At 47.4% G+C, this 24732-nt stretch overlaps 1 protein-coding gene across 1 annotated transcript in view; it reads left to right on the top strand.

Moving 5' to 3' along the window:
- Positions 1-24732, top strand: part of slco3a1 (solute carrier organic anion transporter family member 3A1) — a 192725-nt gene that overhangs the window by 135668 nt on the left and 32325 nt on the right. The gene's annotated exons all lie outside the window — the stretch shown is intronic.

Genomic DNA, 24732 nt, shown 5'->3' with positions numbered 1-24732 from the left:
CCCTTCACTTTTTCCACTTTATGTTACGTTACAGCCTTGTTTTAAAATGGATTCAATTCATTTTTTTATCATCAATCTGCACACAATACCCCAGGATGAAGAAGCGAAAACGGGTGTTTCGAAGTTTTTGCAAAGTAATTAAAAAGAAATAACTGAAATGTCACATTTACATAAGTATTCGGACCCTGCACTCAGTATTTTGTTGAGGCACCTTTGGTAGTGATTACAGCCTCAAGCTTGGCACACCTGTATTTGGGCAATTTCTCCCATTCTTCTCTGTAGATCCTCTCAAGCTCTGTCAAGTTGGATGAGGGGTGTCGACGCACAGCTATTTTCAGGTCCCTCCAGAGATGAAACTGAGCAATTGGGGGAGAAGGACCTTGGTCAGGGAGGTGACCAAGAACCCGGTGGTCACTCTGACAGAGCTCCAGAGTTCCTCTGTGGCGATGGGAGAACCTTCCAGAAGAACAACTATATCTGCAGCACTCCACCAATCAGACCTTTATGGTAGAGTGGCCAGATGGAAGCCACTCCTCAGTAAAGGCCCCATGACAGCCCGCTTGGAGTTTGCCAAAAGGCACCTAAAGGACTCTCAGACCATGAGAAACAAGATTCTCTGGTCTGATGAAACCAAGATTGAACTCTTTGGCCTGAATGCCAAGCGTCACATCTGGAGGAAACCAGGCACCGCTCATCACCTGGCCAATACCATACATATGGTGAAGCATGGTGGTGGCAGCATCATGCTGTGGGTATGTTTTTCAGCGGCAGGAACTGGGAGACTAGTCAGGATCAAGGGAAAGATGAACGGAGCAAAGTACAGAGAGATCCTTGATGAAAACCAGCTCCAGAGCGTTCTGGATCTCAGACTGGGGCGGAGGTTCACCTTCCAACAGTACAACGACCCTAAGCACACAGCCAAGACAACGCAGGAGTGGCTTCGTGACAAGTCTGTGAATGTCCTTGAGTGGCCCAGCCAGAGCCCGATCAAACATCTCTGGAGGGACCTGAAGATAGCTGTGCATCGACGCTCCCCATCCAACCTGACAGAGCTTGAGAGGATCTGCAGAATGGGAGAAATTGCCCAAATACAGGTGTGCCAAGCTTGTAGCGTCATACCCAAGATGACTTGAGGCTGTAACAGCTGCCAAAGGTGCCTCAACAAAATACTGAGTAAAGGGTCTGAATACTTATGTAAATGTGAAATTTCAGTTTTTTCTTTTTAATTACTTTGCAAAAATTTCTAAACAGCTGTTTTCCCTTTTTTATGACCGGGTATTGTGTGTAGATTGATGATAAAAAAAAGTGAATTTAATCCATTTTAGAATAAGGCTGTAACGTAACAAAATGTGGAAAAAGTGAAGGGGTCTGAATATTTTCTGAATGCACTGTAGAATGGCATTCATCATCCTAGATTCCCCTCTGAGTTTAATTCCCTGTAGAACCTAGAATCAATGCAGTAATGTGTAGGAAGGAACTGCAGTTCACCGAAGGTAGACACAAAAAGCGGAGTACCTCAGCGGGTCAGGCTGCATCTCTGGGGAAAAAGGATGGGTGATGTTTCAATTCAGGATCGTTCTTCAGACCTTGTTAAGGTCTGAATAATGGTCTCAATCTGAAACATCACCCATCCTTTTTCTCCAGAGATGCTGTCTGACCAGCTGATTTACTCCACCATTTTATGTCTATCTATGCCACCAGTACAGTTCACTCTATATCTGTAGCCTGACATACTGAGTTCCTCCAGCCACTTTGTATGTTTCTGCTATCTGCGTTCAGCATCTGCTGTCTCTTGTGCCTCCACACTTGCAAGTCAGATGGTGTATGAGCTAGTGGGGAATGTGCAGGCAGTGGGAACTGTTTCTCTGAATTAATTCAATTGATAATCCTAAACCCTTAAAATAACTCACCATACAACCTTCTCCAGCCTTTGGAGAATAAACCCAAGTCTCCAAGTAACTGCAGTTACTCACCCTTGGTGCCATTCTCTTGAATCTTCGCACCATTCTGTATAGTAGTAGGCCCCAATCAGTCATGACTTACCATGGGTGATGCATCCTGGTCGGATGTAGCCCTGTCATATGGAGGGCAGGCTGTTGCCCATGCAGCACGTTCCCCCCTCTCCACGTCGCTGATCGATCCAAAGCAACAGCAGGGCCGTTACAGTTTGGCACCAGCGCTGTCGCAGGAGCTGCCAGAGCGAGGTTGTAGACAACGACAAACTGCCTTAGGGGCTCAACTCCGGATTTTCTTGAGGTTTACTCCTGGAGCCTTTTTCATGACTGGATATGGCCACAAGGCAGTGGAGGTTTTAAATCAGAGTTTTCCCTCTCCTAGATGGACAGCCTTCCCAGGCTGACGAGCCCCATCTGCCCGAGACTCGTGGGGGCGGGAGCGTCTACCTTCCCGTGCAGGTCTATAGCACCTGCCCACTGCCCACACCATTGGCACCATTCTTATGTAAACCACTTCTAATCGGGAACCCCTCTACCTTCAATTCCAGATTTCTTTTTTACATTTAAAAACATGGATATAAATTCTGCAATTGCTTTGAACACCTCAGTTTAGTCTAGAGTTAATGGAAACAGGCCCTTCAGCCCAAGTCCATGCTGACCATCATTCTATCCTATCCCACCTTCACACCCAATCCCTAAACACTAGGAGACAATTTTCAGAGACCAATTAACCTACAAGTCTGCATGTCTTTAGGATGTGGGCAGAAACTGGAGCATCCAGAGAAAATCCACACAGTCACAGGGAGAACGTGCAAACTCCGCACAGTCAGCACCTGAGGTCAGGATCAAACCTGGGTCTCTGGCGCTGTGAGGCAGTGGCCCTACCAACTGCGCCACTTGTCCTTGAATCAATAGTCCGGACTTCCGAATATTACTCAATAAATTGCCCACTGCATTATTGACTTCTCACAAGGAGATCCACTCGAATACCAGCCCTTTCCAAGATTTGGCATGGCTTCATGGATGATCCGCCTTCATAAGTTCGAGGAGCAGAAGTAGGTCATTCGGCCCATCAATTCTACTCCACCATTCAATCATGGCTGATCCATCTTTCCCTCCTAACCCCACTCTCTTGCCTTCTCCCTATAACCCCTGATACCTGTACTAATCAAGAATCTATCTAACTCTGCCTTAAACTCCATTGACTTGCCCTCCATAGCCTTCTGTGGCAAATAATTCCACAGATTTACCATCCTCTAACTAAAGAAATCCATCCTCACCTCCTTCCTAAAGGAACGTCCTTTAATTCTGAGGCAAGGACATCTGGTGCTAGACTCTCCCACTGGTGGAAACATCCTCATCACTTCCACTGTATCCAGGCCTTTCACTATTCGGTAGGTTTCAATGAGGTGTCCCCCTCATCCTTCTAAACTCCAGCGAGTAGAGTCTTAATGAATATCAGCGCTGGCTCCTGACTGGGAAGCTGGAGTAAGTTGTTCGCACTTTGTGCATTGCAGTATTGTATTTCCCTGGCTCCCTCTGAGACCAAACTCGAGAACTATTGATGGAAATCCATTCTGCTGTGTTTGAGTTCCTCTAATTAATTAAGTCAAATCATTTTTCTTTTTAAAAGGGCTATTAAATCATACCGCAGTCATTTATTTGCCATCTACAGTGCCATTAAATCAGGCTCAGTACGCAAGATCAATAAATGGCTAATCATAGATGCAAAGCGCACAAGGGAAGAGTTGAAAATTGAGTGGCATTTTTGTAAATTAATGTTTCTTCAGCCAGATATTGTCCCAACAGGAGGAATAAGATGAGGAGTTAGAACTTGATCTGTTTTGGAGTCGTGGATAGTTTGTGGCATTTTCATAAGCTTATGGGTCTGGGTGTGATTGAACCACTACTCATCTGAGTTGAAACCATAGACGGACACAAAATGCTGGAGTAACTCAGCGGGACAGGCAGCATCTCTGGACAGAAGGAGTGGGTGACGTTTCGGGTCAAGACCCTTCTTTAGACTGAAAAAGGATCTTGACTCAAAACGTCACCCATTCCTTCTGTCCAGAGATGCAGTCTGCCCCGCTGATTTACTCCAGCATTTTGTGTCTATCTTCGGTTTAAACCAGCATCTGCAGTTCCTTCCTACATATTTCGTGAGCTCAAACCATCAACCATGCTTTTGTTTTTGAGAAAATAATTCAAGTCTGTCCAACATCTCCTTATAGCTAATGCCCTCTAATCCTGGCAGCATTCTGGTAAAGCTCTTCTGCACCCTTTCCAAAGCCTCCACATCTTTCCTGTATTGGGGCAACCAGAACTGCGCACGCTGCTCCATGCAAGTTACACAGCTTAATGTCTTACACTGACTTCATCCATACAATCTTCACCCTGCTTTTCAAATCACTCCATAGTCTGAACCCTCTCCCATGATACAACATGGAAACAGGCCCTTCGGCCCACCAGGCTCACACCAAACATCCATCACCATCAGTTCTATGCTATCCCATTTTCTCATTCACTCCCCACATATTTAGGGGTAATTTTACAGGGGGCAATTAACACGCACAGCTTTTGGGATGTGGGAGGAAACCGGAGCAACCGAAGGAAGCCCACACAACCACAATGGGCAAACCACACACAGTTTATTTAGAGATACGCCACACAAACAGGCCCTTCGGCCCACGATGCCCATGCTAACCATCGATCCTATGTTCACACTAGTTCTCTGTAATCCTGCATTCGCATCCACTCCCCACACAGTAGGGACAATCTCCTGAGGCCAATTCACCTCCAAACCCTCACATCTTTGGGATGCGGGAGGAAACCCTCATGGTCGTGGGGAGAATATGTAAACTCCACACAGACAGCACCCAAGGTCAGGATCGAATCCGGGTCTCTGGTGCCTTGAGGCAGTAGCTCTATCTGCTGCACCACTGTGTTTGCTAAGTCCTGGGATAAGAGGGTTATTCCATCCATATACCTATATAAAATATGTCTAGAGAAGGCTATCCATGTTCTCCAGAAATGCTGCCTGACCCACTGAGTTACTCCAGCACTTTGTGTCATTTGTTTTGCAAATCATCATCTACAGTTACTTATATCTATCAGATATCTATTCTTTGGACTGTATAAGATTGAGGGGTCATCTTATTGAAAATACACAAGATGCTGATGGAGCCTGACAGAGTAGATATCGGGAATTTTCTGGTTGTGGGACTATCCCAAACAAGGGAACACAGCTACAAGTTCGGGGGGGGGGGGGGGAGATATTTAAAAATAAGAGGCTTAGGAAGTCCTTCTCAAAGACGACGGTGCACCTCTGAAATTATCTACCCTCTGGGATTGTGGAGGTTGGACACTGCAAAGGGAGGTATTTAAAGGGGAGATAGATTTTTTTTTTGTGTTGAAATGAATGAATAAGTTTATTGGCCAAATATATTCACATACAAGGAATTTGCCTTGGTGCTCCACCCACAAGTGACAACATGACATACAGTGACAGTTAGGAATGACACATAAGACATTAAACATTTAAAAGAACTGCAGGTGCTGGTTTAAATCGAAGATAGACACAAAATGCTGGAGTAACTCAGCGGGACAGGCAGCATCTCTGGAGAGAAGGAATCAGTGACGTTTCGGGTCGAGACTCAGTTAATGGAGGGCTATGGGGATCTGGCACAGAAGTTGGCACAGAGGTCTGGACCAGACTGGCCACGTTTAAGTTGGACGAAAGAGCAGGTTTAACACCTGCTGATCTCATGTTCTTGGCTTTTTGTATTCCTGTGAATTACTTCAGGATTGTAATGCCAAATTAAAAATCCAAGGTAAATGAGGAAATTATCATTTACTACTGGACTTGGAAAAGTGTCCATCTCACGCAGTATCCGTTTGAATGAGGAATTAGATTCCATTTTTACTGCTTCATTAAACTTTCACTGGTCGAGCTTAATTTTGATCTCGAGTGCATCTCCCTCTGGCTTGCCTTATTAAGCACTTGCAGCTCAGGGAGATGGCATTTGGATGCAGACATCCAAACATCTTCAAACGATATGTGGATGTTTGTCCCACTTCAGTCCATCCTGTGCATATTAAAGGCTACGGGAGATTCACGCACTCTTGCTTTTCTTTAGAGATATGGCGCAGAAACAGGCCCTTCGGCCCATCGATGCTGCACCAAGCAGCAATCACCCCGTACACTCGCACTATCCTACACACACTAGGGACAATTTACCTTTTTTTGCCAAAGCCAATTAACCCAACAAACCTGCACGTCTTTGGAGTGTGGAAGGAAACCGGAGCACCCGGAGAAAACCCAAGTGGTCACAGGGAGAACGTACAAAATCCATACAGACAGCACCCATATTTGGGATCGAACCACAAAAAGCTGGAGTAACTCAGCGGGTCAGGCAGCATCTCTGGAGAGAAGGAATGGGTGACGTTTTGGGTCGAGGCCCTTCTTGCCCCTATACCACAAGTCGCGTGGATGGAGTCAGTTTCTATAGAGGCTCATGGCCATTCTTGAAGAGTGAACCTGGTGGGCGAGAGGGAGAAACTTGCCATTTGGTTGTGAGTTTGGTACATAAGGCTAAGTTCATAAGTTCACACGTGATAGAAGCAGAATTAGGCCATTCGGCCCATCGAGTCTACTCCGCCATTCAATCATGGCTGATCTATCTTTCCCTCTCAACCCCATTCTCCTGCCTTCTCCCCATAACCCCTGACGCCCGTACTAATCAAGCATCTACCTATCACTGCCTTAAATATATCCATTGGTCTCCAAAAAAGAATACTAGCCACAGTTGGGTATAATGGGCTATGCCAGGTAAAGCTAGAACCAAAGTCACTCCACATTCACATTATGGGTGAAAAAGGTTTTGAGGGATATGGGCCAAACGTAGGCAGATGGCACTAGTGGCATCTTGGCATCTTGGTTGGCATGGGCAAGGAGCTGAACGGCCTGTTTCCACGCTGTACGACTCTGACTCGATCTCTCTATGTGTCCTTGACTAGATTGATTGGAGAGTTGCTGGTTTAGCGAATCGTAACGAGGATCCTGATTGATTCTCCCTTCTTCTGGCTTCTCTGCAGCTAATTATGCTGCTTCCAGTATTACCACGGGTGTACCTTGCTCCATCGGAACAGAATGAGAATCAGTCATGAATCATCCCTGGTCTGCCTCTCTGATATTGTCTGTATATAATACTGATGAGTGTCTCTAACAAAGCTGCAGAAAGCTCCAAATCACCACGGTATCTTTGTAATTAATTTTGACATCTGGACTCATGAACTGGAGACAAGAGCTCAGAATTTGCTGCATCCCATCGTATAATGGCAATGAAACTGTTATGCAGCAGCCTAACATTGTTATGGGAGTTGCATAGAGATAGAAGGAGAGGGGAAGTGTGTGTATGAGAGAGAGAGTGTGTGTGTGTGAGAGTGTGTGTGAGAGAGAGATAATTAGAGAAATAGAGAGGAAGAGAGAGGGAGTGAGAGAAAGAGAGTGAGGGAGAGAAAGAAAGAGTCTGCGTGAGAGAGTGTGTGTGAGAGAGATAGTGTTAGAGAGAGAGTGTGTTAGAGAGAGAGTGAGAGAGAGAGAGTGAGAGAGAGAGATAGAGAGAAAGAGCAAGAGAGAGAGTGCATGTGAGAGAGAAAGAGAGTGTAAGGGAGAGAAAGAGAGTCTACATGAGAGAGATAGAGAGAGTGTATGTGTGTGAAAGAGTGTTAGAAAGAGAAGGTAGACAAAAATGCTGGAGAAACTCAGCGGGTGCAGCAGCATCTATGGAGCGATGGAGATAGGCAACGTTTCGGGCCAAAACCCTTCTTCAGACTTGTTAGAAAGAGAGAATGTGTTTGCAAGAGAGAGTGTAAGAGAGCGAATGTGTGTGTGAGAGAATGAGAGTGAGAGAGAGAGAGAGGAGAGAGTGAACTTCCAATCAGAAACAAACAGCTGGAGGAACTCTGCGGGTCAGGCGACATCTATGGAGGGAATGCCTGAAGAAGGGTCCTGGCCCGAAACCCGAAACGCCGTCTGTCCATTTCCCTCCACAGATGCTGCCTGACCTGCTGTGTTCTCCCAGCTACTTGGGGTTCATTCGCTCAGATGTGCAGTCTTTTGCATCCTGTATGTGAAGAGTTGTGTGTGTTGCCGGTGAAATGCCAAGCTGAATCATTGTTCCTGCCCAGTATTCCCTGTCAATGTGCTGCATGTTGCCGCTGTTATGGCAATGTCACACAGCGTGCACAGTTTCATGCCGGCAGCTTTTAAAAGGACAGATCACAATACAAGCAACACGTCTCCCTCCAGCAGGAGAGGTTGCCATGTATGAACGACGGCTCCAACGAGGGGAGGGAGCTGTGTAACTCACAAATTCTGGCCGAGACAAGGAACTGCAGATGCTGGTTTACAAAAAAAAAATACAGAGGGTCAGACAGCATCTCTGTAGAGCTTGGGTGGTGCAACGGTAGAGTTCTGTCTTACAGCACCAGAGTCCCGGGTTCGGTTCTGACTACGGGTGCTGTCTGTATGGAGTTTGTATGTTCTTCCCGTGACTGTTTTCTCCGGGTGCTCCAGTTTCCTCTCAGACTCTAAAGGCGTGCAGGTTTGTAGGTTAATTGGCTTTGGTAAAAAGTGTAAATTGTCCCCCGTGTGGAAGATAGTGCTAGTGGCCAGCAGAGACTCCGTGGACCAAAGGGCCTGTTTCTGCGTCGCATCTCTAAACTAAACATGGATGGGTGACGTTTCGAAGAAGGGTCCCAACATGAAATGTCACCTATTCATGAAGAAGGGCATCGACCCAAAACATGAATTATCCATGGATGGAACAGTGGGCCAAATGCAGGCAGGTGGAACTAATGTCGATGGGGCATGTTGGTCGGCATTGGCAAGTTGGGCTGAAGGGCCTGTTGCCATGCTGTATGACTCTATGACTCTCAGACCGCAAGTTTCCCAACCTCACTGCTGACCAGTTTCGAGTGCTTCCTTCCCCTTGATGTTGTTCGAAGCTGAGAGAAATAGTCCCAGAGGATCATGAGTCTTTCCTTAAATAAGGAGACAAGTTTCCCAATAGATAGGAAGACCTTGGGATAAGTGCACACCATTGCTCTCCTGCGGGCTACTCAGATGTGTCTGAATTAATTCTCAAGCCAAGGTTAAAATCCCACTGTAGCAGCTGGAAAATTAAACTCAATTAATTAAATAACCATGTCTCAACTTCCAGTAACTCCAAAATGTCCTAAAACCAAATTGGTTCACTGATGACATTGTGAAGGAAATCCTTGACTAAAATAGCCTACAAGTGAGTGCCCACCCACTTCATTATAGTTAAACCGGCCTCTGAAATTGTCCAGCAACTCAATCCCTTTAAGGGCAATTAAGGATAGGCAGTATTTATTTTGGTTTTAAAGGTACAGTCCACCCAGTCCAAGCCGACCAGCGTTTACCCTGTATACAAGCACTATCCTACACACCAGGGACAATTTACAATTTTTACCAAAGCCAATCAAACGTGCAAACCTGGATGTCTTTTGGAATGTGGGAAGAAACCGGAGGACCCGGGGAAAACCCACGCGGTCACGGGAAGAGTGTACAAATTCTGTACAGACGGCACCGTGGTCAGGATCGAAGCCGGGTCTCTGGCGCTGTCAGGCAGCAACTCTACCGCTGCCCCACAATGTGCACTGACTCTGCCACTAATACCCACTCATACCTGGTAATTTAAAGTGCGTTAAGGGCCTGTCACACGAGCATGCGACCTGCATGCGGCAAGCGCAACCAAACCGGAAGCGGGAGCCACGCGGAGGTCGAGTGAGTGACGTGAAGTCCGCGGGACGTTCGCGCGTGACGTACGGCGTCAAGACGCTGCGTACGGCGTTGAGACGCTGCGCACGCCCGTCGAGGCGGTGCATACGGCGTTGAGGTGGCTGTGGGCCGGCAGGCCGTTGCCGCGCGGAATTTTTGAACATAGTCAGTTTTTCGGAGCCCCGCGCGATATTGGGACCAGCTCCGCACAACTCCATACGGCTCCGGCGATCGAAGTGGGCCGTACGGCTCAAGCGACCACGTTAGGTATGGAGTTGCATGGAGTCGCATGCTCGTGGGACAGGCCCTTTAGGTCGCGCTTGCCGCATGGAGTCGCATGCTCGTGGGACAGGCCCTTTACTTTAAAATGTGTTGCATCAGGAAGGCTGTAAGTATCGGCAAGGATGCCGCCAGCCTGCCCATTCCCTTTTCTCTTTTCTACCTTTCCTACCTTCTGGGGAAAAGTACAGGAGCTTGAAAGCCCCCAATGTCCAAACTGAAGAAGAACTTCCATCGGACTGCCATTAGACCAATCATCCAAAACCAATCACCTCTTCCACAACACCTTCCCAGAAATGTTGCCACATATTAGGTAGGACTAGTATAGCTGGGGCATGTTGGCCAGTATGGGCAAGTTGGGCAGAAGGGCCTGTTTCCGCACTGTATCACTCTTTGACTCTCTGGCTCTACTCTTACTCCTACCACTACTTAAGATGGCGGCGCTGCCTTAGCAGCTGCGGCTCGCCTGCAGTCCGTCTTTTCTTTTTCTTTTTTGTGTTGTTCTTTTGTCCTGTTTGAGTTCATTTTTGGTTTATTGTGTATGTGTGTGGGGGGGGGGGGGGGAGGAAACATGGTTTTGGTCTCTTATTTCGGGGGGATGCGACTTCTCTTGTCGTATCCCCCGTCTCCGTCTCCGCCTGCGCCGAGGCCTAACAGTAGAGCTGGCGGCCTCGGAGCAGCGGCTGTGGCGACCCGACCCCGGGGCTGGGACAGTGGCGACCCGAACTCGGTGCAGGCAGCGGCTGCGGCGACCCGACCCCGGTGCGGGCAGCGACTGCGGCAGCAGCGATCCGACCTCGGAGGACCGGCCGCGGGCCCGGTGGACGCCATCGTCGGGAGCTCGCAGGTTGGTGACCTGTTCTGCGGAGCTCCCGCGACAACAGCTGTGTCCTCTGGATTGGAGGGCCGCAGCTTCGGAGGCTTCGACCACCCCGGGCCGCGGAGCTGAACCGGCCCGTTCGCGGAGCTTGCATTCAGCCGCGGGACTGACATTACTTACCATCGCCCGGCGGGGTCACAACATCCGAAGCCTGGATCGCCTCGGCGCAGAGGGAGAATAACAAGGAAAGAGACAAAAACTTAAGACTTTTGCCTTCCATCACAGTGAGGAGTATTCAACTCACTGTGGTGGATGTTAATTTGTGTTTTTTGTGTGTGTTTTTGCCATTTTTTACTATATGTAGGACTGCAAGGCAACAAAATTTCGTTCAGACCGCAAGGTCTGAATGACAATAAAGGCTACTTTACTTTACTTTACTTTACTTTACTTTACCCCATTCAGCTGTGATAGACACAAAATGCTGGAGTAACTCAGCGGGACAGGCATGAAATAATTGGATCGATTGGACTTATATTCACTGGAATTTAGGAGGGGATCTTATAGAAACATATAAAATTCTTAAGAGATTGGACAGGCGAGATGCAGGAAAAATGTTCCCGATGTTAGGGGAGTCCAGATCCAGGGGTCACAGTTTAAGAATAAGGGGTAGGCCATTTAGGACTAAGATGAGGAAAACGTTTTTAATCCAGAGAGTTATGAATCTGTGGAATTCTCTGCCACAGAAGGCGGTGGAGGCCAATTCACTGGATGTATTCAAGGGAGAGCTAGATTTAGCTCTTAGGGCTAACAGAATCAAGGGATATGGGGAGAAAGCAGGAACAGGGTACTGATTTTGGATGATCAGCCGTGATCATATTGAATTTCAGTGCTGGCTCGAAGGTCCGAATGGCCTACTCCTGCACCTATTTTCTATGTTTCTATGTTGGATGTTATTGGTGAAACTGGAGCTTGCTGTGTGCCAATGGGACACACATGAACAATAACTCGTTACTGAAAACCTTTGAGGAGGTCTGACCCGAATCCTTGCTTACCCCTTGTCCCCTTGCTTAAGCTGTGCGTGAGAATGAGAATTTTAAAGCCGTGTTCTCACAATGCATTTTCATTTTCGCGCTTGCCCATTGATCAGCTGCACACAAGGAAGAAATGTTGTATTTTCCCCTCAGTCACATTCAACTGGGTCACACCACATCATCTCCAGTTTACACGCTATGCTGATTTACAGCGCAGAGCATCAGCGAAAACACAATGCACCAAATGTCCCTTCATCAAAACCTCCGCTGTTAATAAGTCAAGTCGTATTCAGCTGCCTGTGTCTGTGCCGCGGACTTACACTGCTCCCTGCTGGATATAACGGTGAATCAGAAAATGAAATGCAGCAACTGCACTGCCCCATTTTAGTGCTGCAGATGGACTGCAGTGTTGCCAGTCTGCACCATGCATGCACACTTGCATCTGTCCCAACCGGAGAATTAGGGACTCAACCATTGAAAGGGAAGGTCTGTGTAGGAGGGAACTGCAGATGCTGGTTTAATCCGAAGATAAACACAAAATGCTGGAGTAACTCAGTGGGTCAGGCAGCATCTCTTGAGAATACAATACAATACAATACAATTCAATTTATTGTCATTTGGACCCCTTGAGGTCCAAACGAAATGTCGTTTCTGCAGCCATACATTACAAACAAATAGACCCAAGACACAACATAATTTACATAAACATCCATCACATTGCTGTGATGGAAGGCCAAAAAAACTTATCTCTCCACTGCACTCTCCCCCCCGATGTCAGAGTCAAAGTCAAAGTCAAAGTCAAAGCCCCCGGCGGGCGATGGCGAATTGTCCCGTGGCCATTAAAGCCACGCCGGGTGATGCAAGGTCGCGCACCGGGTCTTGGTGTTAGAGACCCCGGCGTGCGCTCGCTGAGACCCGCGGCCATTCCCAGCCGCGCGGGGCGGTGCTGTAAGGCCCCGCTCCAGGAGCTCTTCAACCCCGCAACTCGGGCGGGAGAAGTCGCCGTTGCGGAAGCCCCGAAAAGCGGTCACCCTCCAGGGACCCGCGGGCTCCCGGTGTCACTGTCCGCCAAACCCGCAGTTGCAGCCACCGAATCTCCGGGGGTCGGGTCTCAGCAGCGTCCACCACCGCTCCACCCGCTCTGGACTCGGCCAGCTCCGCGACGGTGAGGTGAGTAGTCGGCACCACAGCCCCCGGTCTTCCTGTTGGAGGCCGCTCCTCGTTGCAGCCCCAACGACAACGGAGACCCGACAAAGAAAAGGTCGGGTCTCCCGTGCAGGGAGAGATTTAAAAGTTACCCCCACCCCCCCCCCCCCACACCCCCCACACACATACCCCAACAAAAATAACAACAACTACATAAAAACATAAGACATAAAATAATAAAAACGCAGACGGACTGCAGAGGCCGCTGCTGACGAGAGTCGCGCCGCCCAGAGAAAAAGGAATAGGTGACGTTTCGGGTCGAGACCCTTCTTCAGACTCGAAGGTCTGTTGTTCGGACGGCAGGGAAGATAGGTTTAGTTTTCTTATTGTCACGTGTACCTAGGCAGAGTAAAAGATCTCTAGACTTTAGAGATCCAGCGCAGAAACAGACCTTGCTGTAGCATACAATTGCTTTGTTTTGGATGCTAACCTATCAGAACAGATAGTCTGGAGCAGAACATTGTGAGGAAGGGTCCCGACCCAAAATGTCACCGCATTCTCCTTGGGCTTGTGACCACGTGGGTTTCCTCCAGGTGCTCCGATTTCCTCCCACATCCGAAAGACGTGCACATTTGTAGGCTATTCCCCTTCTTCATTGTTCCAGTGCTAATATGGCAATGTATCAATGATGCATTGGTAAAAGGCTGATCCTTAACTAAGAGGTGAATATCATTTTTATTCATGTATTTGTTGTACCTTCTCATGCCTCTAGTTTCCCTCTCCCCCTGACTCTCAGTCTGATGTCCGAAACATCACCTATTCCTTTTCTCCAGAGATGTTGCCTGACCCGCTAGGCTACTCCAGTGTTTCATAAGATCATAAGTGATAGGAGCAGAATTGGGCCTTTCGGCCCATCAAGTCTACTCTGCAATCCAATCATGGCTGATCTAGCTCTCCCTCCTAACCCCATTTTCCTGTCTTCTCCCCATACCCTTTGGCACCTGTACTAATCAAGAATCTATCTCTGCCTTAAATATATCCACTGACTTGACCTCCAAAGCTTTATGTGGCAAAGAATTCCACAGAGTCACAACCCTCTGACTAAAGAATTTCCTCCTCATCTCCTTCCTAAAAGAACGTCCTTTAATTCTGAGGCTATGAACTCTGGTCACTAGTGGAAACATCCTCTCCACATCCACTCTATCCAAGCCTTTCACTATTCTGAATTTTTCAATGAGGTCCCCCCTCATTCTTCTCAACTCCAGCGAGTACAGGCCCAGTGCCGACAAACGCTCATCATAAACCTACTCATTCCTGGGATCATGCTTGTAAACCTCCTCTGGACCCTCTCCAGAGCCAGCACATCCTTCCTCAGATATGGTGCCCGAAATTGCTCACAATATTCCAAATACAAGCCCTCATGAAATAAATGCTAGCATTGAGTTTGCTTTCTTTACTACCGATTCGACTTACAGATTAACTATTTGGGAATCCTGCACCAGCACTCCCAAGTCGCTTTGCACCTCCGATTTCTGGACTCTCTCCCCATTTAGAAAATAATCTACACCTTTATCCTGCTACCAAAATGCATGACACCACACTTTGCTACACTATATTCCATGGGCCACTTCTCTGCCCACTCTCCCAACCTATCCAAATCCTTCTGTCTACTCCACCATTCAATCATGGCTGATCTATCTCTCCCTAACCCCTCCTAAGCCCATTCTCCTGCCTTCTTCCCATAACCTCTGACAGCTGTACTAATAAGAATCTATCTATCTCTGCCTTAAAAATATCCACTGACTTGGCCTCCACAGATTCACCACCCTCTCACTAAATAAATTCATCCTCATCTCCTTCCTAAAAGAACGTCCTTTAATTCTGAGGCTGTGACCTCTAGTCCTAGACTCTCTCACTAGTGGAAACATCCTCTCCACATCCACTCTATCCAGGCCTTTCACTATTCTGTTTGTTTCAATGAGGTCCCCCCTCATTTTTCTAAACTCCAGCGAGTACAGGCCCAGTGCCGACAAATGTTCATCAGAGGTAAACCTACTCATTCCTGGGATCATTCTTGTAAATGGTACATTAAAAGTGGTATATAAGGCAGATGTTAGTCTGTGGAGATTGCTTGCTCCCTCTCACACTGAAGGTCAGACTGTCCCATCCAACCTGATGTAAGTCAGACATTGAGGGGAGACTTAATAAAAGTATATAAAATTATGAAAGGCATCGACAGGGTAGATGGGTCAGAAGACTTTTCCCCAGGGTTGGAATGTCCCACTATAGAGAGCATAACTACAAGGTGAGAGGGGGGCGGTTTAATGGAGATGTATATAACTTCATATGTTCTAAGAGCAGAATTAGGTCACAGGAGTCGAGTCTACATGGATGATCTATCTTTCACTCTCAACCCCAGTCCTCCACCTTCTCCCTATAGCCCTGGATACCCATTGTGTGTCGGGACATGTTTTTTACACAGAGTGTGGTAGGGGCCTGGAACGCATTGCCAGGGGTGGCGGTGGAGGTACAATAGTGACGTTTAACAGGCTTTTATATAGGAACAAGAATATGTAGGGAATGGAGGGATTAGTAGGGAATAGGGGGATTTGGAACATTGATAGGCAGATTGAAAAAGCTACTTTCTTAACTACTAAACCAGGTTCGCTTCTTAATAAACAGACACCACACAAACTGTTTGGTAGACCAGTTCACAACTTTACTTAATATCGGCCGATGGAAGGGAGGGAGAATTCCAGTCAAGTGACCATTACAGACACTTGACCGTCTTCCGTCCCCTTCTCTGAACAACAGAATTACATTGCCTTAAATAGGTTTTTTTTTGTCCCCTTAGCACATTTCACAGACATTAGTCATGGTCAGAGGTACAGGAAAAGGTTTCCACAGAATGCATCACATCAAAGGCCTTTTGTTTACATGTTACAAGATAACATTGGCCATTTGGTTTACGACATTTTATCTTTCTACTTCCCTGGTTCCTCTCTCGTCCTTCATAAACATTGGCCATTTGGATATTGCCATTTTATCTTCACAGAGATCACCCTAGCTCTTTCACTGCTTCCTCACTGTCATTTGGTCCTTCATAAACATTGGCCATTTGGTTTATGGCATCTTACTTCAAAGATGTGACTAGCTGTTTCTCTCTTTCCACTTCCCTCACTTGGGAGACAATGTTATGGTATTTATTATCCCACACACTGCAACCTGAGGCAAGCCTAATTTGACACTAAATATAAGCTGTAAGCTAGCCCAGAAGCCAATTTAATATCTTCTTATATTTTTAACTAAAATTCGGCTTCATCAAGATGAGATCAATTTAATTTAGTTTAGTTTAGTTTATTGTCACATGTGCTGAGGTACAGCTTTTGTTGCGTGCTATCCAGTCAGCAGAAAGACAAAACATGATTACATCCAGCCATTTACAGTGGGAAGATACATGATAAGGGAATAACGTTTATTGGAACGTAAAGCCAGCAAAGTCCGATCAAGGATAGTCCGAGGGTCACCAAAGAGGTAGATAGTAGATCAGGACTGCTCTCTGGTTGTGGTAGGATGGTTCAGTTGCCTGATAACAGCTGGGAAGAAACTGTCCCTGAATCTGGAGGTGTGCGTTTAACTTCGGTTAACTTTGCATCATGTTCAGCACAGACATTGTGGGCTGAAGGGCCTCTTCCTGTGATAGATAGAAATAGTGCTAATAACTCATGCCATTTCACATCCCATCCTTCCTGGAGCATTTTAGTGCATGTGTGGTTACTGATAGAGGGTTCCCAGTAACTCGATCAACTCCACCACGATAGATTGGCCACCAATGCAGAATGTTGTGGACATTCCCCATCTCCAGCTGTTGCATGGAAGAGACCATTAGCAATGAAAGAACGAGTGAACAAGAAAGACATGCATTTCTACAGCAACTTCCATGTCTAGAGGTTCCATGTCTTCAGGCCACCCAAAGTTTCAGAAGTATTACAGGACTTTTTCTGGATCGACACTTGTGATTTTTGAATTGGAGAAATCTGAAGAAGGGTTCCGACCCAAAATGTCTTCAGTCCATTCTCTCCACAGATGCTGCCTGACCTGCTGAGTTCTTCCAGCACTTTGTGTTTTGCTCAAGATTCCAACAGCGGAAGTTCCTTGTGTCCCTAAAGAAATGTGGACAGAAAGCTGCAATGTGGTAACATCCAGTCCATCCGCCTGCTAGTGATGTTGGGTGTGAGATACTTAGAGGGAAGATTGCCTTTATTCCAAGTAAAACCACAGATCTTTTACACACACTTGGAAAGGCTAACAGCAAGGAACAAAGTGCTGGAGGATCTTGTCAAAGAAGGAACTGCAGATGCTGGTTTAAACCGAAGTAGACACAAAAATCTGGAATAACTGCGGGACAGGCAGCATCTCTGGAGAGAAGCAATGGGTGAGGTTTTGGGTCGAGACCTTTCTTCAGACTTCTGAAGAAAGGGCTCAACCTGAAATGTCACCCATTCCTTCTCTCCAGAGATGCAGCCTGTCCCGCTGAGTTACTCCAGCTTTTTGTGGAGTAACTATGCTGGAGGAACTTAGCAGACCAGGCAGCATCTCTGGAGGGAAATGGAGAGACGATGGTGGTGCCCTCCTTCATCCCGATTTCACTTTAATAGGTGACCTTAGGCCCTGATTTGTAACCCATAAAGGCCCATTGTTGGCTGGGGAAGATGTGGTAACAAGAGGGATAGGAGGATACGACCTGTGGAACTTGTAGGACAACTGGGGTGGGAGAGGGGGGGATGGGGGAGGGAATACCGGAGTTAAATTAAATTTAATTTAAATTAAATTTCTTTATTTATATAGCACATTTTTAGTCAACTTGCATTGACCCCAAAGTGCTTCACATAATTACATCCACACACACAGGCAAAGGTGGGTGAAGTGTCTTGCCCAAGGACACACACAGGCAAAGGTGGGTGAAGTGTCTTGCCCAAGGACACAACGACAGTATGCACTCCAAGCGGGATTCGAACCAGCTACCTTCCGGTTGCCAGCCGAACACTTAGCCCATTGTGCCATCTGTCGTCCCTAAGTTACTTGAAATTAGAAAAATCAATGGTCATACCTAAGGGATGTAAGCAGCCCAAACGAAATACGGGGTGCTGTTCCTCCAATTTGCGTGTGGCTTCACTCAGACAGTGGTGGAGGCCCAGGACAGAAAGGTCAGTGTGGGAATGGGAAGGGGAGGTAAAATGTTTGGAATCTGGGGGATCACGTAGGCCAAGGCGGACTGAGCGTAAGTAACATGCAGGAAGGAACTGCAGATGCTGATTGAAACCAAAGATACTGTAGACACAAAGAGCTCGAGTAACTCAGCGGCACAGGCAGCATCTCTGGAGAGAAGGAATACGCGAGGTTTCGGTTCGAGACCCTTCTTCAGTCAGCGCCCACCGAGTCCGCACCGACTAGTGATCCCCACAAACTAGCACTGTCCGACACACACTAAGGGCAATTTATATTTATACCAGGCCAATTAACCTACAAACCTGCACGACTTTGGAGTGTGGGAGGAAACCGGAGCGCCCAGAGAAAACCCACGCAGGTCACGGGGAGAACGTACAAACTCCGTGCAGACTGCTCCCGTAGTCGGGATCGAACCCGTGTCTCTGGCGCTGTAAGGCAGTAACTCTGCCGCTGCGCCACCGTGCCGCACGATCAAATGATAGAACATAGAACAATACAGCACAGGAACAGCCCCTTCGGCCCTCAAAGTCTGTCCCAAACATAATGCCAAGATAAACTACGTACTACGTTCTTTGTGGAGTTCAATTTAGTGTGTGGTGCTATCTGTGGCAACCTGTGCAAAATGCTCAGAGGAGTTTTACTGTTGTGGTTGTTACGTCTGGTGGCTTGCGTTAGAAAATGACAGACATGTGTCACGTGCTTATTCTGTGGCCCACTGAGTCTAAGCTGGAATCCTCAGAACTGTGCAGATAAATTTCACGCTGCATTCAATACGCTTTGATCTGCAGTCCGAATAATCTCTATATATTAAAATCTGGCATTTTTAGGTCAGTCATAATTAGAAGCCCAGGGTCTTTCGAGGCAGCTGTCTTAATGACGTTAACATGCAGTTCCTTCAGAGGGATTGACACAAAGAGACAAGAAAATCACAGCACAATGCTGGTGGAATGTTTACAGAGTGGATGGACAGATCGAGGGGTATTTCTCTTTGCTTTGCCATGAGGGATTCCTGAGTCAAGGACAAGCACTGATCCATTCTGAAATTCCATGGATTTAATAAACTCCAGTGTATGAGGAAGGGTTTGTGATCTGCAGGAAGGTGATTATGCCTCGCAGCTTGTCAGTCACAATCTCGGGATTCAGCAAACTGTATGGGCCATCTATTCCACCCGACATGACGGATTAGGCAGAGGGGAAGATTGGGGCTTGAGATGTGATTGTGATAATCAGGGGGTGATGGTGGGGTAGGGAGAGAGAGAGGGAGAGAGGGGGAGAGAGGGAGAGAAAGAGATGGGGGGGGGGGGGGGGTTGTGAGAGAGAGAGAGAGAGAGAGAGATTAGGGGAGAGAGAACGAGAGAGATGGGTGGAGGAGAGAGGGTGGGGGAGAGAGGGATGGGAGACGGAGAGAGAGAGAGAGAGAGAGAGAGAGAGAGATTAGGGCAGAGAGAGGGATGGGGAGAGGCGGAAGGGAGAGAGAGAGAGAGAGAGAAAGGCTAAGAAAGAGAGGTGGAGCAAGAGAGAGGGTGATCGAGAGAGAGGGGGACAGAGGGAGAGAAAGTGGGAGGGAGACTGAGAGTGGAGAGGGAGTGAGGAAGGGGCTGAGAGGAGGAGGGTGAAGATAAAAAGATGAGAGGAGGAAGGGCAGATAAGAGGGAGGGAGAAGGGAATGGTAAAGAAGGCATATGGTATATTTGACTACATCAGTCGAGCCAGGAATCAGGAAACCATGGTGCAGCTTTATAGGACTGGTTCAGTGTGAGAGAGTGATGGTGGGGAGGGGGGAGAGGGGGACAGAGAGAGGGAGGGGAGATAGGGAGAGGGAGAGGGCTATAAAAGAGCGAGAATAAAACAAAGGGAAGAGGACAAACAAGAGAGTGGTAAAGATGTTGTCTGATACACGCCTTCGATCGGGGCGTTGAGTCAGGAAGTCGCGGTGCAGCTTTACAAGACTTTGGTCAGGCGGCATTTGGAGCATTGCCTGCTCCACCCCATGAAGCCACCCCATTACAGAAAGGATGTGGAGGCTTGGGAGAGGGGCGCGGAAGAGGTTTACCGGAATACTGCCTGGATTAGAGGGCATTAGCCGTGAGGAAAATGTGGACAAACTTGGATTGTTTTCTCAGTTTTCACTCCCCAGGCTTTATCCGGCCCCACCTCTCTTCCAGCTCCCCCCATCCCCCCCCCCCCCCCCCTCCCCCCACCCCAGCCCCTCACTAGAATCAGTCTGAAGAAGGATCGTGACCCAAAAAAGCTCACCTATCCATGTTCGCCGGATATGCTACCTGACCCGCTGAGTAACTCCAGCACTTTGAGCCTTACATACTGGTTCAATGATTGAATGTTCATCTTCGAAATAATGGCAGTGGATCCTCCATTTCATCCAAGCGAGGTGGACAGGATCAAAGGTTAACATTTGTACCAAGCAACGGCAACGACATCAATGGAACATTTTTATTGCATACAGATCAGCAAGACCATCACCACAAGCACAAACCCCCGGTTGGTATAGAATGTACGGAACAGCCCACTGCGTCTACATTTAAGAGGCCCCAGTTTGGCACCACTTTACAGCCCCAGCTGCAGCAGCTGGCCACAAAGGCCTGTTGCAGCCATTCCGGTCGTCCACTGACTGGATCTGCGTTTTGGACTGTCACAAACCTAAGTGTTAGCTGAGGTATTGTGCCCAATTTTGATTAGTAAGGTTGTCAGGGGTTATAGGGCGAAGGCAAGAGAACGGGGTTGAGAGGGACAGATAGATCAGGCATGATTGAATGGCGAGTAGACTTGATGGACTGAATGGCCTTGTTCTGCTCCTAGAACCTGTGATCTTGTGAAGCCTCAGGGTGGAATCCACAGCTTTCAGGTTCTTAAGTGAGAGAGCTTCTGCCGGCCTGTGACTGAAGCGTATTCTCACTTATGCTGTGTAGCAACACCTCAGCTACAAGGCCCTTGTGACATCTCTGTCTGAAGCTGCTCTAATGAGCTGGTTAATTCAACGCGTGCAGCCCTTGACATAAGGAGCATCGCACAGTGGAAACGGGCCACTGTGAGCAGCGGTACCTTGTCGGATATAGTGCAGCATCCTTGGTGAATCACCAGTCCTTGCATCGGGAGGGATCTGAGATGCTCTCTAGCTACTGTACGTATAAACATAGCTGTAACTTCTATATGGTGAAACCAAAATATTTTAAAATGGCCTTTAATAAAATCTGACAATGTGCACTTTAACCACATGTGATTTTTTTTCTATTACAAATCTCAAATTGTGGAGTACAGAGGCAAATGAATAAATAAATGATGGGTCTTTGTCCCAAACATTAATGGAGGGCGCTGTAAATGAGTCAGGATCTCTCCCCCGTGCTCTTAAAGCAAGAATCGTTACAGGAAAGGGCAGGAAGGAACTGCAGATGGTCTCCAATTGGAGATGTGGGTTCAAATCCTACTTCTGACACCATGTAATGATGTGACCCGAACACACATGAAGATACAACACATATTTTTTAAATCACTTACAGCACAGGATCTGCTGACGTTACAGCTCCGAGCTGCTACATCTACTGACTGGCGTAATGCAAACTCTTGATAATATAAAGCACTTACTAGGCGGAGCTACTTCTGACAAACACTAGGATTGGCTAGCATGCAATAGCCAATCTACACTGGGTTTAAAACAAAGATGGACACAAAATGCTGGAGTAACTCAGCGGGCCAGGCAGCATCTCTGGAGAAAGGGAATCGGTGACATTTCGGGTCGAGACCCTTCTTGTTTGTTGTCCGTGATTCTGGAAGGTGAGCTCCAAGAATCACTGACCGGGCGGCTCATTTTGTAGAGTTGCTGCCCGACAGACCCAGTTTCAATCCGGAACTCCGGTTCTGACCTGCGTGTGGAGTCTCCATGTTGGGGTGTGACGGTGGGGGTTTCCTCCCTCACTCACACGCTCCCTCGTTTGCGCAGCTTACAACCCAATATTAATTTTGATTCCTATAACTTCAAGTAACCTCCCTCTCTCTCCATCCCTCACCCAAGTCGCACCTGGTTCCCGTTCTCACCTGGCAAACAGCTAACAATGTTTAAAAAAGAACTGCGGATGCTGGAACAATCAAAGGTAGACAAAAAACGCTGGAGAAACTCAGCGGGTGAGGCAGCAACTATCATAGGAACAGCTAACAATGGCCTGTTTCCTTTATCATCATTACGTTTTTGAATATCTTTCATTCATTTGTTCTATAGCTCTCGACATCATCGTCTATATCGCTCGTTTCCCTCTCCCCTGACTCTCAGTCTCAAGAAGGGTCTCGACCCGGAACGTCATCCATTCCTTTTCTCCAGAGATGCCGCCTCTGGGACCCAATCTCAGTCTGTCCAGTGGGAGTGGACGGGTGCGTGGAAATTTGCAGTATTTTGGAGGACAACTTTGTCTAACTGAATATAGTCATAGAGTCATACAGCGTGGAAACAGGCCCATCAGCCCAGCTTGCCCAACATGTCCCATCTACACTTGTCCCACTGCCTGCGTTTGGCCAATATCCCTCTAAACATATCCTATCCATGTACCTGTCCAAGTGTTTCTTAAAAGTTGCAATGGCATCTTCCTCCAGCCGCTCGTTCCATACACCCACCACCCTTTGTGTGAAACACTTTTCCCCCCTATGGTTCTTGATTCTACTGCTCTGGGCAAGTGTGTTTACCTGATCAATTCCTGATTTTATACACCTTTACAAGATCACTCCTCATCCTCCTGCACTCCAGCGAATAAAGCCCTAGCCTCCTCAACCTCTCCCCATAGCTCAGGCCCTCGAGATATGGGAGCAGAAATAGGCCATTCGGCCTATCGAGTCTACTCCACCATTCTGTCATGGCTGATCTATCTTTCCCCATTCTCCTGCCTTCTCTGCCTAACCCCCGACACCCTTATTAAATTCAATCATTCCTATAACATCATGACAAAAACTGAGCACAATCCTGTGAATGTGGCTTCACCAACATCTTGCATGACTGTAACTCAGTGGTTCCCAACGTGGGGCGTACGCCCCACAGGGGGGGCAATTTGATTTTTAAGGGGGGCATCAGGTAAACATATGTAGTTTATGTTTCAGATGTTATTTTGAGTAAATTCCATTTTCTGAGAATTATTTCTTTGTCTGCTCGTGCTAAAATATGGGGGGGGGGGGCATCAGGATTTTAGAGGTGATTAGGTGGGGCATGGCCAAAAAAAGGTTGGGAACCACTGCTGTAACTTGATCTCCCAGCTTCTGCACTCAATACTCTGCAAGATTATTACAAAGGATTACCAGCAGGTGACAGCAAAGCTCCATAATAGGCAGCAACGAGTGCGACAGAGGCTTGCTGAATAGAAGGATGAAGCACACCAACAGGCCCTTCGACCCACTAGTTTAGTCTGAAGAAGGGTTTCGGCCCAAAACGTTGCCTATTTCCTTCGCTCCATAGATGCTGCTGCACCCGCTGAGTTTCTCCAGCATTTTTGTGTACCAACCACTAGTTTAGTAATAGCTCAGTTTAGTTTAGTTTAGTTTTGTTTTGTTTAGTTTGTCTATGTGGTGCAGGTGGTGTAAATGGCCTATGTCTGTGAGTTGCCTCTAGGGTGTAGTGAGTGCATGCGATCGAGGATCACATCTAACTTGTGCGAACGGTTAATCGATGGTCGGCGTGGACTCGATGGGCCGAATGTCCTGTTTCCATGCTGTATCTCTAAACATCTAAACGTCGTCAGCGATTGTCAGGGGCTCTTTACAGCCAATGAAATCCTTTTAAAGAAGTTGGCCGTGTTATAATATCGGAGGCAGGGCAGCCATGATATGCTCAGCAAGATCCCACTGAGCAATATGTAATGACAAGGGTGACTGTGTTTTGCGGCGTTGATGGAGGTTTAGACATTGGCCAAAATTCCAGACAGATCTACTCTGCTCTTCTTTACAAAGTCCAAAGGATCTTTTCTGTCTCCCTGTGTGTAGAGATACTGAGTTTAGTTTTAGCTTAGTTTAGAGATACAGCACGGAAACAGGCCCTTCTGCCCACCATGTACACGCCTACCAGCGATCCCCGCACACTAACACTATCCTACACACACTGAGGACAATTTACAATTATATCAAGCCAATTAACCTACAAACCTGTACATTTTTGGACTGTGGGAGCACCCGGAGAAAACCCATTGGGGGAACATACAAACTCCGTACAGACAGCACCCCATGGTCAGGATCGAACCCTGGGCGAATGGCATGTTGGCCTTCATAACAAAAGGAGTTGAGTATAGGAGCAAAGAGGTCCTTCTGCAGTTGTACAGAGCCCTAGTGAGACCACACCTGGAATATTGTGTGCAGTTTTGGTCTCCAAATTTGAGAAAGGACATTCTTGCTATTGAGGGAGTGCAGCATAGGTTCACGAGGTTAATTCCAGGGAAGGCGGGACTGTCATATGTTGATAGAATGGAGCGACTGGGCTTGTAC

This window comes from Amblyraja radiata, chromosome 34, assembly GCF_010909765.2.
Source record: "Amblyraja radiata isolate CabotCenter1 chromosome 34, sAmbRad1.1.pri, whole genome shotgun sequence".
Classification (NCBI taxonomy): Eukaryota; Metazoa; Chordata; class Chondrichthyes; order Rajiformes; family Rajidae; genus Amblyraja; species Amblyraja radiata.
This window is presented reverse-complemented; position numbering and strand designations above follow the sequence as displayed.